At 37.9% G+C, this 21,746-nt stretch overlaps 1 pseudogene across 1 annotated transcript in view; it reads right to left on the bottom strand.

The window, feature by feature from the left end:
- The window catches only part of LOC149148968 (protein NRT1/ PTR FAMILY 8.1-like), a 40,705-nt pseudogene that overhangs the window by 5,504 nt on the left and 13,455 nt on the right, over positions 1 to 21,746 (bottom strand). Inside the window, exon 2 of the transcript XR_016262271.1 lies at positions 11,248 to 11,299. The product of XR_016262271.1 is annotated as a protein NRT1/ PTR FAMILY 8.1-like (transcript). The remainder of the gene's footprint in view (positions 1 to 11,247; positions 11,300 to 21,746) is intronic.

Here is a 21,746-nt window from a genome sequence, read left to right on the forward strand (position 1 = left end):
ATCCTTGAATTTAAACGGTGGCATGCCCTTAGTCAAAGGATCAGCGATCATCAACTCAGTGCTGACGTGCTCAATGACCACTTTCTTTTCTTTAACACGTTCCCTTATAGCTAAATACTTAATGTCGATGTGTTTATTTCGACTCCCACTTTTGTTGTTTTTAGCCATAAAAACAACAGCTGAATTATCACAATATATTCTCAATGGCTTAGAGATAGAATCCATAATTCTAAGCCCAGAAATGAAACTCTTAAGCCATACACCATGTAAAGTAGCCTCAAAACAGGAGACGAACTCGGCTTCCATAGTGGAAGTGGCAATCAAGGTCTGCTTGGCACTCCTCCATGATACAGCTCCACCGGCCATCATAAAAATGTAACCAGATGTTGATTTGTGTGAATCAACACATCCAGCAAAGTCAAAATCTGAGTAGCCAATTACTTCCAAGTTGTCCGTCCGTCTATACATAAGCATGTAGTCTTTGGTTCCTTGAAGGTACCTCATTACTTTCTTTGCAGCTCTCCAGTGGTCTAAACCTGGATCACTCTGATATCGTCCCAACATTCCCACAACAAATGCAATGTCAAGTCTTGTGCAGACTTGAGCATACATTAGGCTTCCGACAGCAGAAGCATATGGAATGTTCTTCATTTGTTCCCTTTCAAGGTCGTTCTTCGGGCATTGGTTCAAATTGAACCTATCACCCTTCACAATGGGAGCTACACTTGGTGAACAATCCTTCATCCGAAATCTCTCTAAAATTTTATTAATATAGGTTTCTTGTGACAGACCCAAGATGCCTCGGAATCTACTCTATGGATCTTAATGCCAATGACATAAGATGTCTCACCCATATCCTTCATATCAAAATTTTTAGAGAGGAATTGTTTCAACTCATGTAGCAAACCCTTATCATTGGTTGCTAGCAAAATGTCATCCACATATAAAACAAGAAAACAAATTTTACTCCCACTAACTTTCAAGTATATACATTGATCCATAATGTTTTCTATAAAACCAAAAGAAGAAATTACATTATGGAATTTCAAATACCATTGGCAGGATGCTTGTTTTAAACCATATAATGACTTCTTGAGCTTACAAACCAATTGCTCACCATCACTAGAGTGGAATCCTTCAAGTTGTTTCATATAAACCTCCTCCTCTAGGTCTCCATTAAGAAAAGTCGCTTTCACATCCATTTGTTGCAACTCCAAGTCAAAATGGGCTACTAATGCCATAATAACGCGCAAGGAATCTTTCTTAGATACAGGAGAAAAAGTTTCCGTGTAGTCGATTCCTTCTTTCTGAGTGAATCCCTTAGCAACAAGTCTTGCCTTGTATCTCTCAATGTTACCCAATGAGTCTTTCTTTGTCTTAAAGACCCATTTACATCCAATGGCTTTTGCACCATTAGGCAACTCAACAAGATCCCAGACTTCGTTACTCTTTATGGAATTCATCTCTTCCTTCATGGCATTGTACCATAGTTCTGATTCTTTGCAACTCATGGCTTGTGAAAATGACTTGGGTTCATTTTCGGCTCCAATGTTGTAGTTAGATTCTTGTAGATACACAACATAATCATTAGGAATTGCTGATCTCTTTGGTCTAGTAGATCTTCTTAATGTTGTACCATCATCTTCCTGAGAAGTATGTGGTTCAACTTGTTGTTCAAAAGTTCTTGGAAACTCTTGAACTCCTTGATCTACTGGAATATCGTCAGCAGCTTGTGGAACTTCAACAATTGGTTGTTCAACACCAGTTTGTACTTGAGGGGTGCTATGAACAATAACCAATCTATCACTTGAAGTGGAAGGTTGAGATTCTGAATGATCCTTCTCAGAAACTATGTTTCTGGTTTGATCGCTCCCACTGATCAAGTCATTTTCAAGAAACTTTGCATTTCTTGATTCCACAATCCTAGTGCTGTGAGATGGACAATAAAATCTGTAACCTTTAGACCTTTTAGCATATCCAATGAAATACCCACTAATGGTCCTTGGGTCCAGCTTCTTCTCTTGTGGATTATAAATTCTCACTTCAGACGGGCATCCCCAAATGTGCATATGTCGCAAACTCGGTTTCCAACCTTTCCATAATTCAAATGGCGTTTTAGGAACCGCCTTGGTTGGAACTCGGTTTAATATATACACTGTCGTCTTAAGTGCTTCAGTCCACAAGGATTTAGGAAGATTGGAGCTGCTAAGCATACTCCGCATCATGTCCAATAATGTTCGATTTCTTCTTTCTGCTACACCATTCTGGTCGGGTGAACCAGGCATGGTGTATTGGGCAACGATCCCATGCTCTTGAAGAAATTTAGCAAATGGCCCAGGTGCTTGTCCATCTTCTGTGTATCTACCATAATATTCTCCACCTCTATCTGATCTCACGATCTTAATTTGCTTGCCGCATTGTTTCTCTACTTCAGCCTTAAAGATCTTAAAGGCATCTAATGCTTCGCTCTTTTTATGAAGCATGTAGAGATACATATATCGTGAGTAATCATCTATAAAGGAGATGAAGTATCTCTGACCATGTGAGTCCATGTCTGGACTACATATATCAGTATGTATGATTTCTAATATGTCCGAACTCCTATTGGCACCTTTTTTTGACTTGTTGGTTTGCTTTCCCTTTATGCAGTCCACACAAGTCTCAAAATCAGTAAAATCTAGAGTATTAAGTATTCCTTCATTTACCAATCTTTTAATTCTTTCAATGGAGATATGACCTAGTCTCCGGTGCCATAATTTAGAGGAATCTTCATTAATAACACATATTTTAGTGCCAGTGTGAACATGCATTGAATCATAAGTGACATTGTTTTGTAAATTAATGCAGTAAAGACCAATAGACAAAATACCATCCCAACATAATCAGATTTATAGAATAGTCCAAAAGATTTTTCTGAAAAGTTTAAGGAATATCCAAAAGGTACAAGCCTTGAAACTGAAATCAAGTTTCTAGAAAAACTTGGAACATAGAAGGTCTTTTCTAATTCTAAAACAAAGCCACTACTTAAAGTTAAATAACATGTTCCTATAGCTTCCACATGCGAGCCCATATTGTTTCCTGATAAGATGCTTTGCTCACTTCCCACTAGCTTCCTTAGGTTTTGCAAACCCTGCAAGGAATTTGAAATGTGAATTGTTGATCCAGAATCAATCCACCATGTGTTAATATTAACATTAACCATATTAGATTCATAACAAACAAATGAGATTAAATTACCTTTGTCCGCAAGCCATTTCTGAAATTTGGCGCATTCCTTCTTCATGTGTCCCTTCTTTTTACAGAAGAAACACTTGGAATCCTTCTTGATATCGGCTTGGGGAGGTACTTTACCTTTCCCTTTCCGATTGGCTTGAGATTTGCCCTTTCCATGCGTTGCCAGCATTGCACTCTCTCCCAGTTCCATCACCAGTCTCTCTTCCTCTTGAACACACATGGTCATGAGTTCATTAATTGACCATTTATCCTTATGTGTGTATGAGATTTTGAAAGGTCCATATTGGTGCGGAAGGGTGTTCAGGATGTAGTGCACTAGGAAGGACTCCGATATATCAACCTCGAGTTTCTTCAATTGAGCCACAGTGTCCCTCATCTGCATGATGTGCTCGCGCACACCTTTCACACTGGTGAGCCTTAGGGATGAGAACTTCATGATTAGGGTGCTTGCTAGTGCCTTGTCTGAAGTGACAAATTGATCATCAATGGCCTTCAACAAGTCTCAGACCTTTTCATGTTGATCAACGGAACCACGAATACCAGCTGAAATTTTAGTCTTAATGAACATCATGCTTAGACGATTGGATCGCTCCCATCGTTCATAAAGCGTGATGTCCGCTGCAGTGCTGGTATTAGTGAGTGCCGATGGTTCATCTTTCGTAATAGCATAATCTATGTCCATCCACCCTAAATGAAGGAGAATCCTCTCCTTCCAAATCTTATAGTTATCTCCCTTAAGTTCGGGAATGTCACAACGAATTTCAGAGAAATTTGCAGGTTGTACAACTGCATCAAAATTAAAAATCACATGCTTATGTTAAAATTGAGGCTTAGATAAAATTTCATGTTTTACCAACGTAAATCATGCTCAAAATTGAATCTAATGACATACAAATTGTCCGTGGGCTAAATTTTCAATTCAAACAGATTCAATAAAACTTTATGATAAAACTTATTAATTCATAACTCCTGTGGGTAGGTTATGAAATTTTATCCTAATTAATTACATAAATATAATAAAAATTCCTGTGGGATAAAATTTATTATATTTAGTTTAATTAATTACAATTTAATGTCTAAATAATTTTTATGTGATCTAACCAATCAAAATATATAATTTTATTTAATTAAAGATGCTGTGGCTATTCTCTAATTAATTAAAATTATATGGATCACTAGACATTATTTTTTATTTTTTATTTTTTTACATAAATTGCATAAACAAAACTTAACAAGAGTAAAAATAATGTTTACTGAAAGGAGCAAGTCTAAATGACATTTTAAATAAACTCCATATAAATGTTTCTTGCAAAAAAAAAAAATGCCATAAATGTCAGCATTACGGTAAACAACAGTAATAATTCTTCACAAAATCAAAATTAAAGTTAAATTTAAATTAAATTTCAACAATGCTAAATCTGAACTTCATGCGAAATAAACATAGAATCAAAAACTGAATGCCCAAATGAGAAATAAACCATTTCTTATTTCTTCTTTAATTACAAATGTTCATTATTATAAATGTAAGTTCAGCGTAAATTTTACAATAAATATGTAATCAATTATAAAATTTACTTTGCATTGTTGATAAAATTCCCAGCTATTTCCAAAAATTAATCTAGCAAGATTTGTTGACCAAACCACATATCAAATAAAAGCACGCATATTAAAATACACGGGCCTGATGCCCATAAAGGAGGCCCTGCCCTCTGGACACATGGGCAAACTTGTAGGCTTTTACCATCTAACACCTCCCAACAATTGTATCGGAACCTTTTGAGGAGGTTGATTTTCTATGAGTAAAACCACAAGCAGCGGGAAATTAAAAGCAATAAGTGGCTTAATCATGCCGAGAACACGTGAAGCAGCGGGAAATTAAAAGCAATAAGTGGCTTAGTCATGTGAGCTTGTAGTAAGGAGAGATGTATTTGAGACCTCAACTTCCCAGCTCGAAACAAAAACCTTTCTGAAAACAAGATTTAAAGGGGGGAACCCACTCTATATACCCAGCTAATGGATGGATTCTCATCCGAAAGCTGTTTGATCCATACATCAAACTGTATGTTTCACCAGGAATAGGTAATATAGTTACTTCAAAAATTTGCGTAATGATAGAACAAAATTACAAACTGGTTAATTATTCAATCCTCTGCTTTCAATACACCATGGACCTGGTGAAACCGTAACAAGATTCTCTTTTGGTAAAAACTAAAACAATTTCATTCTCTTAAAACAAAAGCAGGGGGCCTGGAACTCTTCTTTAGTCTATTGTTCTATTTATAGGAAATTGAAAGTCGACAGACTATTCTTTCTTAAGCTCCATTAAAACTGGAAGGCATAGAAACAGTACAGATCTGCCATATCAGAACTAGCTCACAAAATGTCCATTTTGAAAAATCGGGGAAGGAGGCTAGGATCAGAATGTTTAATTACACGGCGTCACAATCGGCATTTACTTTTGAACCTGTAACTTTTAGATGCTGGAAAATTGTTTTGACGCGCAGATAATTTTGAACCTAGACTGTGCTGTTAGTTTTGACTAATTTCCATATAATCATTAACGCGCACAAAAATTACAAATACAAAGCACTTCAAAGTATTCGAATCGCACACCAAGGCAGAGATAAAAGTGTAGCTTTGATACCAAAAGAAAAAAATTTCAATAGCGATTCTATATGCGGAAAAAACTTAAAGAGTCATTTTAATGCCCAGAAAATAAGTTACCTCCAGCCATTGATAATGTTCTTGCTGCAAACCACAATCCACTTGCTTCTTTACTGAAAACAACGCTCCAGCTTCAATCCAAGCAAAAGAAAAGAATACAGAAAATCTGAAGGCACTTCCAAGCTCTGCTCTCTCAGCTAGATGGTGTAAAAACTGAAGGGGATTGAGATACAAGCTTGGAGACCAAACAGATAAATTTATAGCCAAGCTTCCATCAAGCTTCTGATGGCTATGTGTCAGGTGTTCCACAGATCAAGGTAGAGAACTCCAGATGGAGTAATGGACCACTTCAGAAGCTCCCAACAAGAAAATTAATTAACTGCAGTTGATTTCCTTAATTTAAGGAAATTACTGCAGTTGGTTTCCAAAAATTAAGGAAAGACTGCAGTTGGCTTCCACAATTGTAGGCAGCAGTTGGTAAAGAACTTAATGGAGCTTAACATTCGATTGGATGAACTCACTCTCAAGGAAAAACATGTAAGAACCCACATCAGATCAAGTTTCTCTCAAAGGCTTATCCAACAAATTAAAGGGGAGCCTCCTACCCTAGCTTTCTAACATATTTTGTTCTCAAATCAAATTTTATTTGTTACAATTTATGCACTCTCATGGATCGTATCTAGCTTTGAGGGCTTGTTGAATGTGATTTCCCCTCTTGTCTTTTGCAAGTTGTATTCTAGTTGTACATTCTCTTATTGTATATTCATCTCTTGATCTAATTCTCTTATGTTTATATGCTTGTACAATCCTATGGGGGCTTGAAAGCCGTGTTTTTTTTAGGCATCATTTGAAGGGATTTGTAGGGGGAAGATTGAAGGACTAAAGAAACTAATCATTTGAACCTTCACTCTTACCCTCTTCCATTTGCGCAAGGATTCCTCTAGAAGTTTGAGAAGTTGAGCCACCAAATTTGATCTCCTTGAGGAATGTGAGTTGCCTCTTTGAGGCATTCTTGAGTTGTAACTTTGCAATAAATTGTAGCTTCTCATTCCTTGTATTTGTATTCGATCTTAAGGAAGAGTAGCTTGCTCTCTTGAGCTTGTTGTAAACTCTCCTCAAGCCTTAAAGTCCCTCATTTCTCTATAAGAGAACTTCTTGTCTAAATAATAAAAGTAAATCTTTCTTCATGAGGGAGCTTGGGGATTTCCCCATGGAATTCCAATCTCCTCATTTAGTAGGAGGTAGCAGTGGTGATTGGTTTCTTTCTTTGCGCTTTCATGTTCTCTTTTCACTCTTGCAAGTAGCCTAGATCAATTTCATTTCACATATTTACTTGCTCAAGTTCCTCACTAATTCACACTTAGATTGGCCTAATTTAGCACTTGCAATTTGCACTTTACGTTGCTCATCTACTCATTGCAAATTTGATTTATTTGCAGTTGATCTAGTCCATTTAAATGTTGATAATAATGTTATTTCATTTTCTCATTTCATAGCTCTCATTTGTAGTTATTTCTATTGACATGCAAAGACACTTTACATGTGTGGTTTCCATTTTGATACATTTTTCTGATTTTGTCATCTAGTTTCAACTAGTATTTTTTTTTTTTTTTTTCGTAAGTTCATTTCATCTTCATGCAAGTATAGTGTGATAATTTGTTGATTGGTATCTTTATGAAGTTATTTTGAGCCATCTTGAAATACTACTTTTACTTGCAACCAAATTTGATCATTTACATCTCACTTACACTTGCAATTTTGCAATCCTTCTAAAATTTACCTCCAAGACATAAGTCTTGGTTGAATAGACATTTCAGGAAATCTTCTTTGAAGATCCCAAGTCTAAGTTTGGAGAAAAGGTTAAAACACGTGACCATGCAGTTAGGGTATGGCTGAGTGGTTGAATAGACATTTCGGGAAATTTTCTTCGAAGATCCCAAGTCTAAGTTTGGAGAAAAGGTTAAAACATGTGACCATGCAGTTAGGGTATGGCTGAGTCCTGCATCAAAATGGCAGCACGTGGATAGCCTTGAGGGACTAGGTGGATCTTTGGTAATGAAGCTAGCTTCTCCACTTAAAGCCCCAAGCTATAACCTCGATCCATACAATGGTGAAGGATTTGAGAGGGAGTAACACCTTAGATATGCCTTTAATAAAATCAACCAATAATACTTACCTCACACAACTCACTCCGTCAACTTTGGGTTATCTTGCATGCAATTGTGATATCATTGGTTATCTTATCTTTCCTTTTTACATGCAAGTTGAATTGTGAGCACTTATATTTACTTTATTGCAAGTACTTTGCTTCATTCACATTCTTGTACTTTATTTGCTTTATGGTTATTTGCTTATCTTGAAATTCATTTGATGCAATATTGTTTATATCATATGTGAGCATATTTTATTTCCAAGTACACGTATTATTTCACTTGCAAGTTTCATTCAAGTGCTTTTCTTTCAAAGCTATATCTAATATTTTACAATTGTAGTCTAATCTACTAACATTTGTCTTGCAGCTTTCACATATCATTGTACTAACTCTTGAAAGCATTTATTTTATTGAAGTATTGTTATTTATTTGAGCATATTTATCTCTTGCAAGTTTATATTTATTGGCACTGGTCTATTTACATCAATTTTCCTTGCAGGATATATTGTTGAATCATTGTGATTTATTTACACGTTGATGTTGATTATATGCTTATGCTTCATTTATACTTGCTAGTTTAATTCCTTGCTTCAAGTCACATTTCAAAGTCTTTGAATGGTTGATGCTTTAATTGATTCATTAACAGTCTCTTAGAACTTGTTGAGTCTAACAAGATTTCCATAGAAATCCTCCTTAGGGTCTGTTGAAGAATATAACTAGTTTCGGTCTTCGTAATTGTACTTGTCAAAAGATAATTTATTATTAAAGAAAATGACTTATTAAAGCATGGGCTTCGTGCTTGGGTCAAATGTTTTCTAGGTCAAAGGCTCCATTGAAGGCTTCTAGGTTTTGTCTTGAGTCATTAGAGTCATTGTCGTTTTTATTAGACCCTTCTTGGGCTTTTGTATCATGTAAAAAGAGTTATTTTTTAGTCAAAAAGGTTATTTGTCACCTCCACACCAAGGTGGCCCTGTCCCATGAAGTCGGCCTATATTAGGGCAATTCGACCTAGTAGAAAGGCTATATATAGAGAGACAATTCGACCTATTTCGAGCATTCACTAAATAAGTTCGATCTTCAAGGAAGAGAGGCAGAAAAGAGAGCGAAATTTGCTGAGAAGACCTAATTCGCGTTTCTAGGCTATCTATGTCTCACACGTGTGAAGTTTCTAGGAAATTTCTAGAGCCGAAATTTTGTTTCTACTGCAGGTCCAAAATTATGTTGTTGCAGGTCGAAGTTTTGTTGTTGGGAGCCCAAAATTATGGATCGAATCTACTGCTAGGGAGTTGTTACTTGGAGAGTTTGACAGGGATCATCTATTGAAGGGAAGGGTTGACTTGGTGGTTGGAGGAGGTCTTTCTCTAGGTCTAATAAGTCTGGAAGTGTCTCATCTTTATTTGAATCTAATAAAGGATGAGTTTCACTAGGTTTTCCCCTTATAGGGGTTTTTCCTTGGCTAAGCGCCTACATCTTGTGTCTCTTGTTCTTGTGATCTTCATTTACATATAATTTAGTAATTTCTTGATGAAATATAAACTAATAAAGAAGTGAAAGAAGCCAACATAATTCACAAGTAATTATCAAGAAAGAGGAATCAAACCCTAATTCCTATAACCGTCAATTTCTCAACATGGTATCAGAGCTAAGCTCAAAGAAGGTTGAAGATCACTTTGTTGGCTTGGAAGAAGAGGTTACTCCCTCTATGGCAAGTTACTTGAAGATGGGATTCAATATCGTAAGAATGCAGGAAGCTGGATTGGAAGAATCGTCTACAATCTATCTAGAAGAGTCAAGAGTGAAGTATTCTTGGTTGCACTTTCAGGGACTCTTGATGATGATAATGCATGGATCATTGATGGTGGAGCCTCAAGACATATGATGGGAGAAAGTGGAAAAATTCATACTCTATCAAGAGAACCATCATCACATGCAGTGGAACTAGGAGACAACAACAATTATGCAGTCAAGGGCCTTGGATCTACATCACTAAAGCTGGAAAGTGGAGCAAAGCTACACCTCAACAACATACTCTATGTTCCAGGTTTGAAAAAGAATTTACTTTCCATTTCTTGTTTAGAAGATAAAGGAGATAGGGTTTCCTTTGTAGATGGTAAATTTTTGGTTTGGGGAAAGGATTCAAGTATTGAAAAGGAAAAAGTAATTGGAGTTCGTGAAGGAAGGCTATATAGAGTCATAACACCATCTCCTCAAGCCCTAGTTCACATGGAGATCAATCCTATTGAACTATGGCATAGAAGATATGGGCATATTCATTACAAGATAATACCCTCACTTAGTCAAATGGTAAAGGGCATCCCCAACATCAAGGAATATCATGAAGGAGTATGCAAGGGATGTGCTTTAGGAAAGAATACAAGGAAACCTTTTACAAGTAGTGATACAAGGTCTAAGGAGATATTAGACCTCATTCATTTTGATGTGTGTGGGCCAATGTCTAACAAATATCTTGGAGGCCATATTTATTATGTGACCTTCATTGATGATCACTCTAGAAAGACATGAATCTATCTTCTCAAGACAAAGGACAAATTATTTGAAAAGTTCAAGGAATTTAGATCCGAAATGGAGATCTTAACCGAAAGAAAGATAAAAACTTTGATACCCGGCAATGGTGGGGAATAAAATTTAAAAGAATTAATTGCATATTGTAAAGAATCAAGTATTAAGAGGGAGTTCATTATTCCTTACAATCCCGAACAGAATGGAGTTGCCGAAAGGAAAAATAGAACAATTGAAGAATGTATATGAACTATGATATTTGATCAAGATCTACCAAAGTTTCTATGCGGAGAAGCAGCAATGACAACAATATATATACAAAATAGAAGTCTTCATAGAATCCTTGATTATATGAACTGGAAGTAGCATTCACAGGGAAGAATCCATGTTAAGACCATCTCCAAATATTTGGGTGTCCCACATACATCCATGTTCCAAAAGACAAATGAAAGAAATTGGATTCTACAAGCATAAAAGGGGTCTTCGTTGGTTACAGTCTTTCTTCAAAGGCGTATAGAATCTACTTCAAGGAAGGAAGACAAATCAAAGTTAGCATGGATGTTATATTTGATGAAAATCATGCCTACAAAAGATCCAAGGGTATACCAATCAAATACGATGATGAATATGTACCATTATTTGAAGAAGAAGAGCATCATGACAAGACAACTACAAACCAAGAAGAAGAAGGCGAAGGACCACGTGAGCCTATTAAACTTGTAATCATTCCTGAAACAAAGTAGAGACCAAATTGGTTAAAAGCTACACTTGAAGATGCTGAAGAACATGGAGCTACTAAAGGATCTTTTAAAGAAAGCAAAAGACGAAAGAGATATTCAAGATATGCAACATACATGACAAAATTGATAGAAGTTGAACCAACAACATTTGAAGAAGTTTCTCATCAAGTAGAATGGAATAAGGCGATGCAAGAAGAATATCAATCCATCATGAAGAATGGTGTCTGGGAAATCAATCCTAGACCAAGTGACAAATTGGTTGTTAGCTCAAAATGGATTTACAAAATCAAACATGTTGTTGATGGAAGCATAGACAAATACAAAGGTAATTCGTTGCAATGGGTTCCTCACAAAAGGAAGGAATAGACTATGAAGAAACCTTTGCTCCGATTGCTAGGTATACTACTATAAGATCTTTGGTTTTGCTAGATGCTACTATGGGATGGAATATCCATCAAATGGATGTCAAAACATCTTTTTTAAATGGAACCATTGATGAAGAAGTATACATCTAACAACCAGAAGGCTTCAAAATAAAAATCAAAGATACACATGTTTGTAGACTCAAGAAAGCCCTACATAGCTTGAAGTAAGCTCCAGGGCATGGTATGCAAGAATGGATGCATATCTCTTAAGAATTGAGTTCGTCAAAAGTTTTGTTGATGCAAATCTCGACATTAAGGTGGTAAAGAATGAACTAGTCATTATACTACTATATGTGGATGATTTGTTTATTATAGGTGTGGAGCACAGAATACTAGAATGCAAGAAAATGTTGGTAGCTAAATTCAAGATAAAATATCTGGGACTCATGCACTATTACTTAGGCTTGGAAGTTTGGCAGAAACCCAGTGAGATTTTTTCGATCATCGTAAATACATAATCAAGATGTTGGAGAAATTCGGTATGATGGATTCCAAGCTTGTGACTACTCCCATGATCACCAATCTCAAGAAGTTGAGAAGCTCCGAATCTAGTCTTGTCTATCCTACTAGCTATCATAAGTTGGTGGGTTCTCTAATGTACTTGGTAAATACAAGACCTGATATATGTTTTGTTATAAATGTTCTTAGTCAATTTTTGTTAGAGCCCCGTCATGATCATTAGATAACTGCCAAGCATATTTTGAGATACCTACGTGGCATAGTACATCACTATCTCAAGAATGATGGAAAGGAAGTTAAGCTAACAGGCTTTACCGATTCCAATTGGGGTGGAAGTGAGACTGATGGAAGAAGCACTATTGGTGGATGTTTCAATTTGGGATCTGCAATAATTTCATCGATGAGTAGAAAACAAGATCTTGTTGAGTTAAGCAGTGCTGAAGCAGAATATGTTGTTGCATGTGAAGTAGGAAAGGAAGTTGTTTGGTTAAGAAAACTCTTGTCAAATTTGTTGGAAAGCCTCTGGATCCTGTAGTGATAAGTTGTGATAATAAAAGCAACATCAAGATGTCTGAAGACCCCGTATTCCATGCAAGGACGAAGCATATCAACACCAAGTACCACTACATTACGAGTTTGGTACTAGATGGGGGCGTGAAGCTACAATATATTCCAACTGATGAACAGATAGATGATGTGCTGACGAAGTCTCTTCCGAATAAGAATTTTGAATATTTAAGGAGCATGTTTGGGTTTATTGATGTTACAGATTTAGTTGATAGGGAGAGATGGAGCATCTTATGGCAAGATGCTTGGGAGGACATCTAGCGGACCTATGTGTTGATGTCTAGATCTTGAAGAGGGAGGGTGGCATTGATCATGGAGCTTTGACCTTGGATACACATCTAGATCCCTGGGTTGGTGGTAGAGATTAAAAGCCTGATAGTATCTAGAATGGCTAAATCTTGAGTCTCGTTAGTCCCACCCGAATAGAATACCCCGGTCAGGTATCTAGTCCGAGTGTGCTAGAATTCTTCGTAGTTCATCTCATTTTGAAATCTTCCATGTACTCTTATATGTATGTAATTATGAATACCGCCCTAGTTAGAGGGAGTGCTGAAGAATGTAACTAGTTTCGATCTTCATAATTGTACTTGTCAAAAGAAATTTTATTATTAAATAAAATGACTTATTAAAACACGGGTTTCATGCTTAGGTCAATGTTTTCTAGGTCAAAACCTCCATTGAAGGCTTCTAGGTTTTGTCTTGAGTTATTAGGGTCATTGTCGTTTTATTAGACCCTTCTTGGGCTTTTGTATCATGTAAAAATAATTGTTTTTGAGTCAAAAAGGTTATGTCACCTCCACATCAAGTCAGCCCTGTCCCCATGAATTCGACCTACACTAGGGCAATTTGACCCAACAAAAAGGTTATATATAGAGAGGAAATTCGACCTATTTGGAGCATTCACTCAACAATTTCAATCTTCAAAGAAGAGAGGCAGAAAAGAGAGCGAAATGGCTAGAAAAGGACGGAATTTGTTGGGAAGACCTAATTCGAGTTTCTGGGCTATCTATCTCTCACACATGTGAAATTTCTGGGTAGTTTTTGGGACTGACATTCTCTGTCTACTGCAGGTCTGAAATTATTATTTTGGGGGTCAAAGTTCTATGTCTAGGAGGCTGAAATTCTGGATCAAAGTTGTTGAGTTGTTACTTGGATACTTTGATAGGGATCATCTATTGTAGGGAAGGGCTGACTTGTTGGTTGGAGGAGGTCTTTGGCTAGGTCTAAGAAGTCTAGAAGTGTCTCATCTTGATTTTAATCTACTAAAGGAAGAGTTTGACTGGGTTTTCCCCTTATAGGGGTTTTTCCCTGGTTGAGCACCTACATCTTGTGTCTCTTGTTCTTGTGATCTTCATATACATATAATTTGGTAATTTCTTGATGAAAGATAAACTAATAAAGAAGTGAAAGAAGCCAACATAATTCACAAGTAATTATCAAGAAAGAGGAATCAAAATCTGATTCCTTTAAGCATTGATTTCTCAATAAGGTCTAACCCCCTTGGCTTTAGCTAAGAGAGAGCCTAAACTGATAGAATTTGGATTAGGTGACAGCCCCAATTCTGAGCTTTGCCACCAAGGCCATGTGAATTTTTTATCTATTGCAGCAAGTGGAAATTATTCTTCTAACTCAAAAATTAATTATGTTGTTTATTTGCTACAACTAACAACGAATAAAATCACAACTGAAATTTTCACCATAAAAGTATTGCGGAAAATAGAATATTGAAAATTGAGAAATTCTAGCACGTACACAAGAACTTTGACACATTTATTTTTGGACAATTGTCCCCAGAAAAACCCAATGTGGAAAAACCGGTGTAGCAGATGAGGGTTTTATTATTATTCTTCAGCAACAATTCTGAGTACAATAATTTAGATGCCCAACTGATAATTTAATCTAAGGAAACTACTGGAAAAATTATCAGGAGAATTTTCTCCCAACTCACAGCTCTTTTTTGCCTCCACAATTGCCTCCCTACCCTTTGCACTGAGCTCCCTATGTCACCCTCTACATAGAGCTTACACTGGCCCTCTGAGAATTTTGGCCTTCCTTCCTTTGCCTCTTCCGGGGACTAGAAACCTTCCTCCCAGAATGTTTTTTCCCTCCTCTTCCATGTGTTACTCACCCTCTGGCTCTATCTTCTCTGCTGAGATGCTTCTACTAAGAAAATCAAATTGCTTGGGCAACTAAGTATCTGCACTGGTGTATTCTCCATCACCACATCAATCTCCTCTTATAATCCACTGTTGGAGCACCAACGACCAAGATTAAAACTTAATCAATGGCTAGGATCATCTTTGGATCGATCTGTGTGAGTTTTTAGATGATTATCACCTTATCTCAATTAATATTGATTAATTAACCATATTCCCTAAGTTTAGACTTAGGAAATATTTAAAAATCGGTTAATAATCTAATTGAGACACTTCTAGGCGAAATTTCCAGAAATGATTTTTGGGTTTTGGAGATCTCATGTATTCTAGCCTCTCCACCAAATTTTGTGGCTAGAACACATCTGATGCTACAAAAACTAACACTCCCTCTTAGTGAATAATGTGTTCTAGTGCTACTACACACCATGTCTTTGCATCATCTCCTATCATGTTGCTGATGTCTGGCTGCCTTTTCCCACCAACCACTGCACAACTCTTATATACGCTACATTTGTGATGTTGTGACACTGCCATACTGCTGCCAACACTGCATTTGCACTACAACTCCCTATCATCTGTTGTTGTTGCAACTGAGAATCATCCAAAGTAATCTGTCCCTTCTACTGAAACAGGTTCTCCGCAATACCCATTTGTTCTCTAAATAGACGAAGGTAGCTCTCCCTAGATCTTCCGTGAGTATATTTGTAATCTTCTCTTCTGTGGGAACATACTGTAGCTAGACTACTCCACGTTGTACACAATCTCTGATGAAATGACACTGAATATCAATGTGCTTTGACCTGTCATGAAACAATGGATTCTCAGAGAGATTTATGTAACTCTAATTATCACAGTAGACACTGGTCGCCTCCATTCTCTGCCTGAACAAGTTTACTAGCATCTTTCGAAGCCATACAACTCCACATGTAGTTGTGTTGGCTGCCATATACTCTACTTCTACAGAGCTCAGTGCTACTGATTTCTGCTTCCTGCTACACAAAGAAACCATCCCTGATCCAACACTGAAGCAATACTCGGAGGTACCTTTCTTATCAACTGAATTGCTTGCCCAATCTGCATCTGTGTGCCCACAAATTCTAATGCCATCCCCAAGTATATCTTAACCCATGCTCGATTGTGTCGTGAACATACCTATGAATATTCCTCGCTACTGCCCATTGTACCCTCTTCAGCTCTACCATGAATTGACTTAAGGTATTGACTGCGAAGTAGATATCTAACCTAGTGTTGACCACATACATGAGAGACCTAATAAGCTGTCTATACAAGGTGGAGTCGACATCCTTGTCATCTGATGCATCTATCTTCTTCCAATTGGTGATCATGGGTGTAGACATGGATCTACAATCCTGCATTCTAAACCTCTTCAGAATATCTGTAACGTATCTTCCTTGCCTAAGGAAGATCTTCCCATCCTTCTACCATACTTCCAATCCTAGGAAATAATGCATCAATCCCAAATCCTTCATGTCAAATTTTGCTACTAGGTTCCCCTTGCATTCAAGAGAGCATCCACATACAAAACTAGAATGAGTTGTTCACCCTCTACCATCAAATAGTAAAGGTTGGGATCTGCGTCACTCTTGACGAATCCCATCTGCTACAAGTAGCTGTCAATCCTACCATACCATGCCCTGGGAGCCTGCTTGAGTCCGTATAGAGATTTCTTCAATATGCACACATGAGTGCCTCTCATGAGTCTCAAAGCCCTCTCGTTGTTCTATGTACACTTCTTCCTCTATCACCTCATTCAAGAAGGCTGTCTTGATGTCCATCTGGTGAATCTGCCATCCCATCTGAGCTGCCAGAGATATAACTGACATGATAGAATTGTATCTGGCAACTAGGGCGAAGGTCTCCTCATAATCTATCCCTTCTTTTTGTGCATACTCCTTTTCCACGAACCTAGCCTTTTACTTTTCCACACTATCATTTGCCGCATATCTGATCTTATAAATCCATCTAGAACCTATAATTGACCTGTCTTTCGACCTTGGCACTACCTCCCAAACATCATTCATCATTATAGAGCTATACTCTTCTACCATGGCATCTACCCACACTTGATGTTGTGTGGCCTCCTGAAAGCTGGAAGGTTTTGCAACCTGAGCCACTAATGCTTGGTTCCTGTTAGATTGTTTGCATTGTCTTTTGTTCATCCTAAGAGTTCCAATAAACTCCTTTTCATCTCTCAATGTTTAACGAACCTCTCTTCTAGCTCGACTGCTAGTCATGGGAGGTTCATTCAGCTCCTCCTCATCCTGCCTCTGCTGCTCCATCTGCTGAGAACTCCCCGGATTTCCTGCACCTAAGGAAATGTTGGTACTGGTCATAGTATTCTATCCTTATGATTTTCCTCATGCCTGTCCCACTGGTTGGCCCTGTGGTTGCCCCTGTTGCTCGACCAAAGGAGCTTCTACTGACCGATTCAGATCACCTACAGGCATCTCATGAGATCTCTTGAAAGCTCGGTCCTCCATGAACTTCACGTCTCGCCTTACTACAATCTTCCTATTGCTAGGAATGTAGGTTCTATATGCCTTTGAGGTTTGATTGTACCCAACTAAGAACCCCTTCTTTGTAGTCTGATCTAGTTTGGTACGTTTATCATCTAGCACGTGGAAATAAGAAACACTGCTAAAAAATTTGAAGTGGCTAACTTCTGGCTTCTTCCTTATGAAGACTCCTTCTGGCATTTTCTACTCCAATGCTCTATGAGGAGTCCTTTTCTAAATATATATTGTCATGTTACATGCTTCTACCCATAGAAATTTGGGTAGATCCTAGTCATATAACATAGCCTTTGCAGTGCCAACAATGGTTATGTTTTTCTGCTCCGCTACACCATTCTGCTGTGGATTATATGGAGCTTTCCATTCTCTTTTGATGCCTTTCTTCGCACAAAAATTTGTGAAGTCTTTATCAATATATTCTCCACCATTATCTTAGGAAAGCACTTTGATCTTCTTCCCTATCGCATTCTCCACGAAAGCTTTAAAATCTCTGAAACGATCGAAGACCTCATCTTTGGTCTTCAAGAAGTAGACCCAGGTTTTCCTCGAATGGTCATCAATAAAGGTGACGAAATATTCAGTACCATTGAGAGCTCTAGCGGACATCGGGTCGCAAATATCTGAATGTATGAGTCCTAACATGCCATCAACTCTACTACCACTTCTTGGAAATGTTGCCTTAGCATACTTCCCAAGTACGCATCCTATGCACACATCATCGTGTTCTGTGCCAAGTTCTGGAACTCCTGTTGCAGTTTCTATCAGCATCTTGAGTGCTACATGGTGTAGATGTCCCATTCTCCTATGCCATAAATCATTTAGCTCCTTCCCACTGCTACTGTCACTGCCTATTAGGGTAATTGGAGAATCGATCTGTAACAGGTACAATCTGTTACTTCGAACTCCAATTTGTCTCACCTTTTTTCAGCTTGGGTGTTTGACATGCACTTTCTTCCCTACAAAGTGAATATCATACCCCTTATCCTGTAACTGGGATATTGAAATCAAGTCCATACCCAATCCCGACATGCAATACGTCTGTAGTGCTGGTGCTTTCTCCTGACTCCCTCTGAAAATCTATGGTACCTCTCCCTACTGGAATACATTTCGTTATGTTTCCCATAGTAATATGTAAGTCCATCTACTCCTCTTTGTACCTAGAGAAATATTCTCTAACCCCTGTCATGTGAGTTGATGCTCCATGTCTATATACTAGACTCCTTGTAAAGATGATCCTGCTAAGCAAGCAAATTCGTCCTCCAATTTGGAAGACAAATCTAAAGTCTCCTGAATGTTACTTCTATCCATGCTTATGCCGAAAAATTTATAGTGTGTTGTTCCTCTTTTCCACCTCGACGTTGGCTCTGTTATAGTAAACTGTTGCAAAACCCTTTGCGTCTAGCTAGAGATCCGCCCAATGAAGATACTGAGCTACTCCCTCTGCCTCTGGAATCACTTGATCCGAAAGGATCAAAATTTTTTGCCCCTCTCTCAGAAAAATCGGTCTTTCCTCAAGCAACTCGGCCCCTTTGCAAAATACTGCGTTGCCTTTGAGAATTTCGGCTTGCTGCCCTTGCTGAGCAGTGAAAGTAATTTTCCTTTGTTTTCCTAAGCTCTTCGGCTAGCCAACTTTGCTCTAATACCATGTGAAATTTTTATCTATTTTAGCAGCTAGAAATTATTCTTCTAATTGAAAAATTAATTATGCAGTTTATTTGCTACGACAAACAATGAATAAAATCAAAGTTGCAATTTTCACCATAAAAATACTGCGGAAAGTAACTGAAAACTGAGAAATTCTCGCACACACATAAGAATTTTGACATAGTTATTTTTTGACATTTGTCCTCAAAAAAACTCAATGTGGGAAAACAAGTGCAACAGATTAGGGTTTTATTATTATTCTTCAACAAAAATTCTGAGTACAATAATTTAGATGCCCAATTGACAATCTAATCTAAGGAAAATACTGGTAAAATTATCGTGAGAATTTTCTCTCAACCCACAACTATTTTCTTCCTCCAAAATTGCCTCCCTGGCCTCTACGCTGAGCTCCCTGCGTCACCCTCTTCGTAGAGCTTACACTGGCCCTCTCAGAATTTCGGCCTTGCTTCCTTTGCCTCTTCCGTGGACTGGAAACCTTTCTCCTGGAATGTTGCTGCCCTCCTCTTCCACCTGATACTCACCCTCTGGCTCTATCTTCTCTGTTGAGTCGCTGCTACTAAGAAAATCGAACTGCCTGGGCAACTGAGTATCTGCACTAGTGTATTCTCCATCACCACATAGATCTCCTCTTATAATTCCCTGTTGGAGCACCAATGGGCAAGATTAAAACTTAGTTAATGTCTAGGATCATCTTTGGATCGATCTGTGTGAGTTTCTAAATAATTCTCACCTTATCTCAATCTAAGATACCAGATTCGTCCAAAAGCCCTGTCGAATCACGAATCCAGCGAATCCGACACGATTCTCTGCGGATTCGTGTCCAAACTTCATGACACGTCGTGTCCTTTTATGACACGTCGTGTCCTATAACGTGTCCCGAATTTGCAGTGCGTGTCGCGATTTTTGGGACGTGTCCTGTTTTTGGGACTCGTTTCCAGCTGCTAGGTTAAAGGGGCGTGTCTGCTCGGTTGACGGCTCATTTTGCAAGTCAGTTGGCAAGGGATTGTGTTGTTGCAGCGAGGAGCGGACTCTCAGCAAGGAGAATCGACCACCAAACATCCACAGTCCACCAGGTCTGAGGTAAGTGGTCCACCAGATAACGCAGTGAGTTTATAAATTATAACACAGTCCTTTGAATGAACCCAAATCTCTGAGTTTTACCAGCAATGAAGGCTCCAGCGTCCTATCTCTTTGTATCAGCGGTTATACTGGCTCTTCAGAACCCACGCAGATCAAAAAATAGTGAGACAATGGACTGACATTATGCACAGAAATGTGTCTCCTTGTTCTGCGTCCAAATACACTAGGCAACTCTTCAACTCAGTCCCATACTGAAGTGCGTTCACCCAGCTATACACAGGAAGAATGTGGCCCTCCTTATGGTCACAAACTCAACCTCTTTATGGTGTGAACTCGGCCTTCTATTTTGTATGCAACTCGTCCCTTTGTAAGAGGAACTTCAATCCTCTGACACCACTGAGTGTATATTATATGGCATAATTTCCATCAAGGTTCCTCTTCCTGCACTGTGGGCTTGCACACTAATTTTTAGATTTTCTTAGTCTAGTTTGCATCTAAAGTCTCGACTCTCTATGCATACATTGGGGTGATTTTCAAGCGTGGTAAGGTTTTACAGTTTATTGTTCTGGTCATTGCACAATTTGACAAGATAGAATCATTTTGGATGGTGTTTCATGAAATTCAGAAATGAGAACATGTGTTCCCTCATAGCAGTTCACACCCTTCAAAACTTCTGTTCTAGACCTGTTATCGTTTTGTTCTCTAAACGTGTTATCTGGATTCTGCACTTAATCTGCCTCATTAACAAAATGGAGTTACACCTAATGTACTTTTTCATTAGGCCTTGAGACACCTGTTATCATCGAGATCATGGTTGCAACTTTCTAGCTAAGTAATGAAGTCTGTGAGTGATATCTTTGAATTCAACATCTATGGTGAAGCTGCCCTTCTTGTCTATAAATAACAGGGCTGCAGTTACCAGCTTAAGACATGTAATTATGTGCTTGCAATTTTTTTCTATGTTTTCATTAAGTGTTGTCAGTGTAATACATTGAAATTTGAAATAAATACAAGAAGAGCACCTACAGCAGTGTGTTTATAAACTGTTTGATGAAATGTGCCACTGAAAACTCAGTTGCACATCATCTATGCAATAAATTGGTAATGGTAACAAATTACAATTCAAATTAGTGTTGATTCTTGTTCATTTTTTTTGCATTTTTAAATTTTTACAGCAGTTTGTTCATTTTTTTTACAGGTTGAGGTAACAGTTTTCATGGCTCAATCAAAGGCAGCAGTTAGGGGGCAAAGGAAGGGAAAGAATGTCATGGGTAGAGATGCCCTTCCTCCCCCAATATCATCAGAGTCTGCTGCAAGTAATGTTGAGGGAAGAGGACTTAAAGACAATGATAAATATCCATTGTGGAAATATGTCACAAGAGAGGATGGGCCAAACAACAAGGGAAAGGGAGGAGGAAATGTGCAATGGAAATGCAACTTTTGTAACATTTTTTTCAAAAGCACATATTACCGTGTGAAATCACATTTGTTGGCTATACCTGGTTGTGGGATTGGATCTTGTAGAGCTATTACTTCACAAAAGAGAAAAG

Source organism: Pinus tabuliformis, chromosome 9, assembly GCF_031772625.1.
Source record: "Pinus tabuliformis cultivar Carrire ecotype Pingquan chromosome 9, CPIR1, whole genome shotgun sequence".
In the NCBI taxonomy this organism is placed as follows: domain Eukaryota; kingdom Viridiplantae; phylum Streptophyta; class Pinopsida; order Pinales; family Pinaceae; genus Pinus; species Pinus tabuliformis.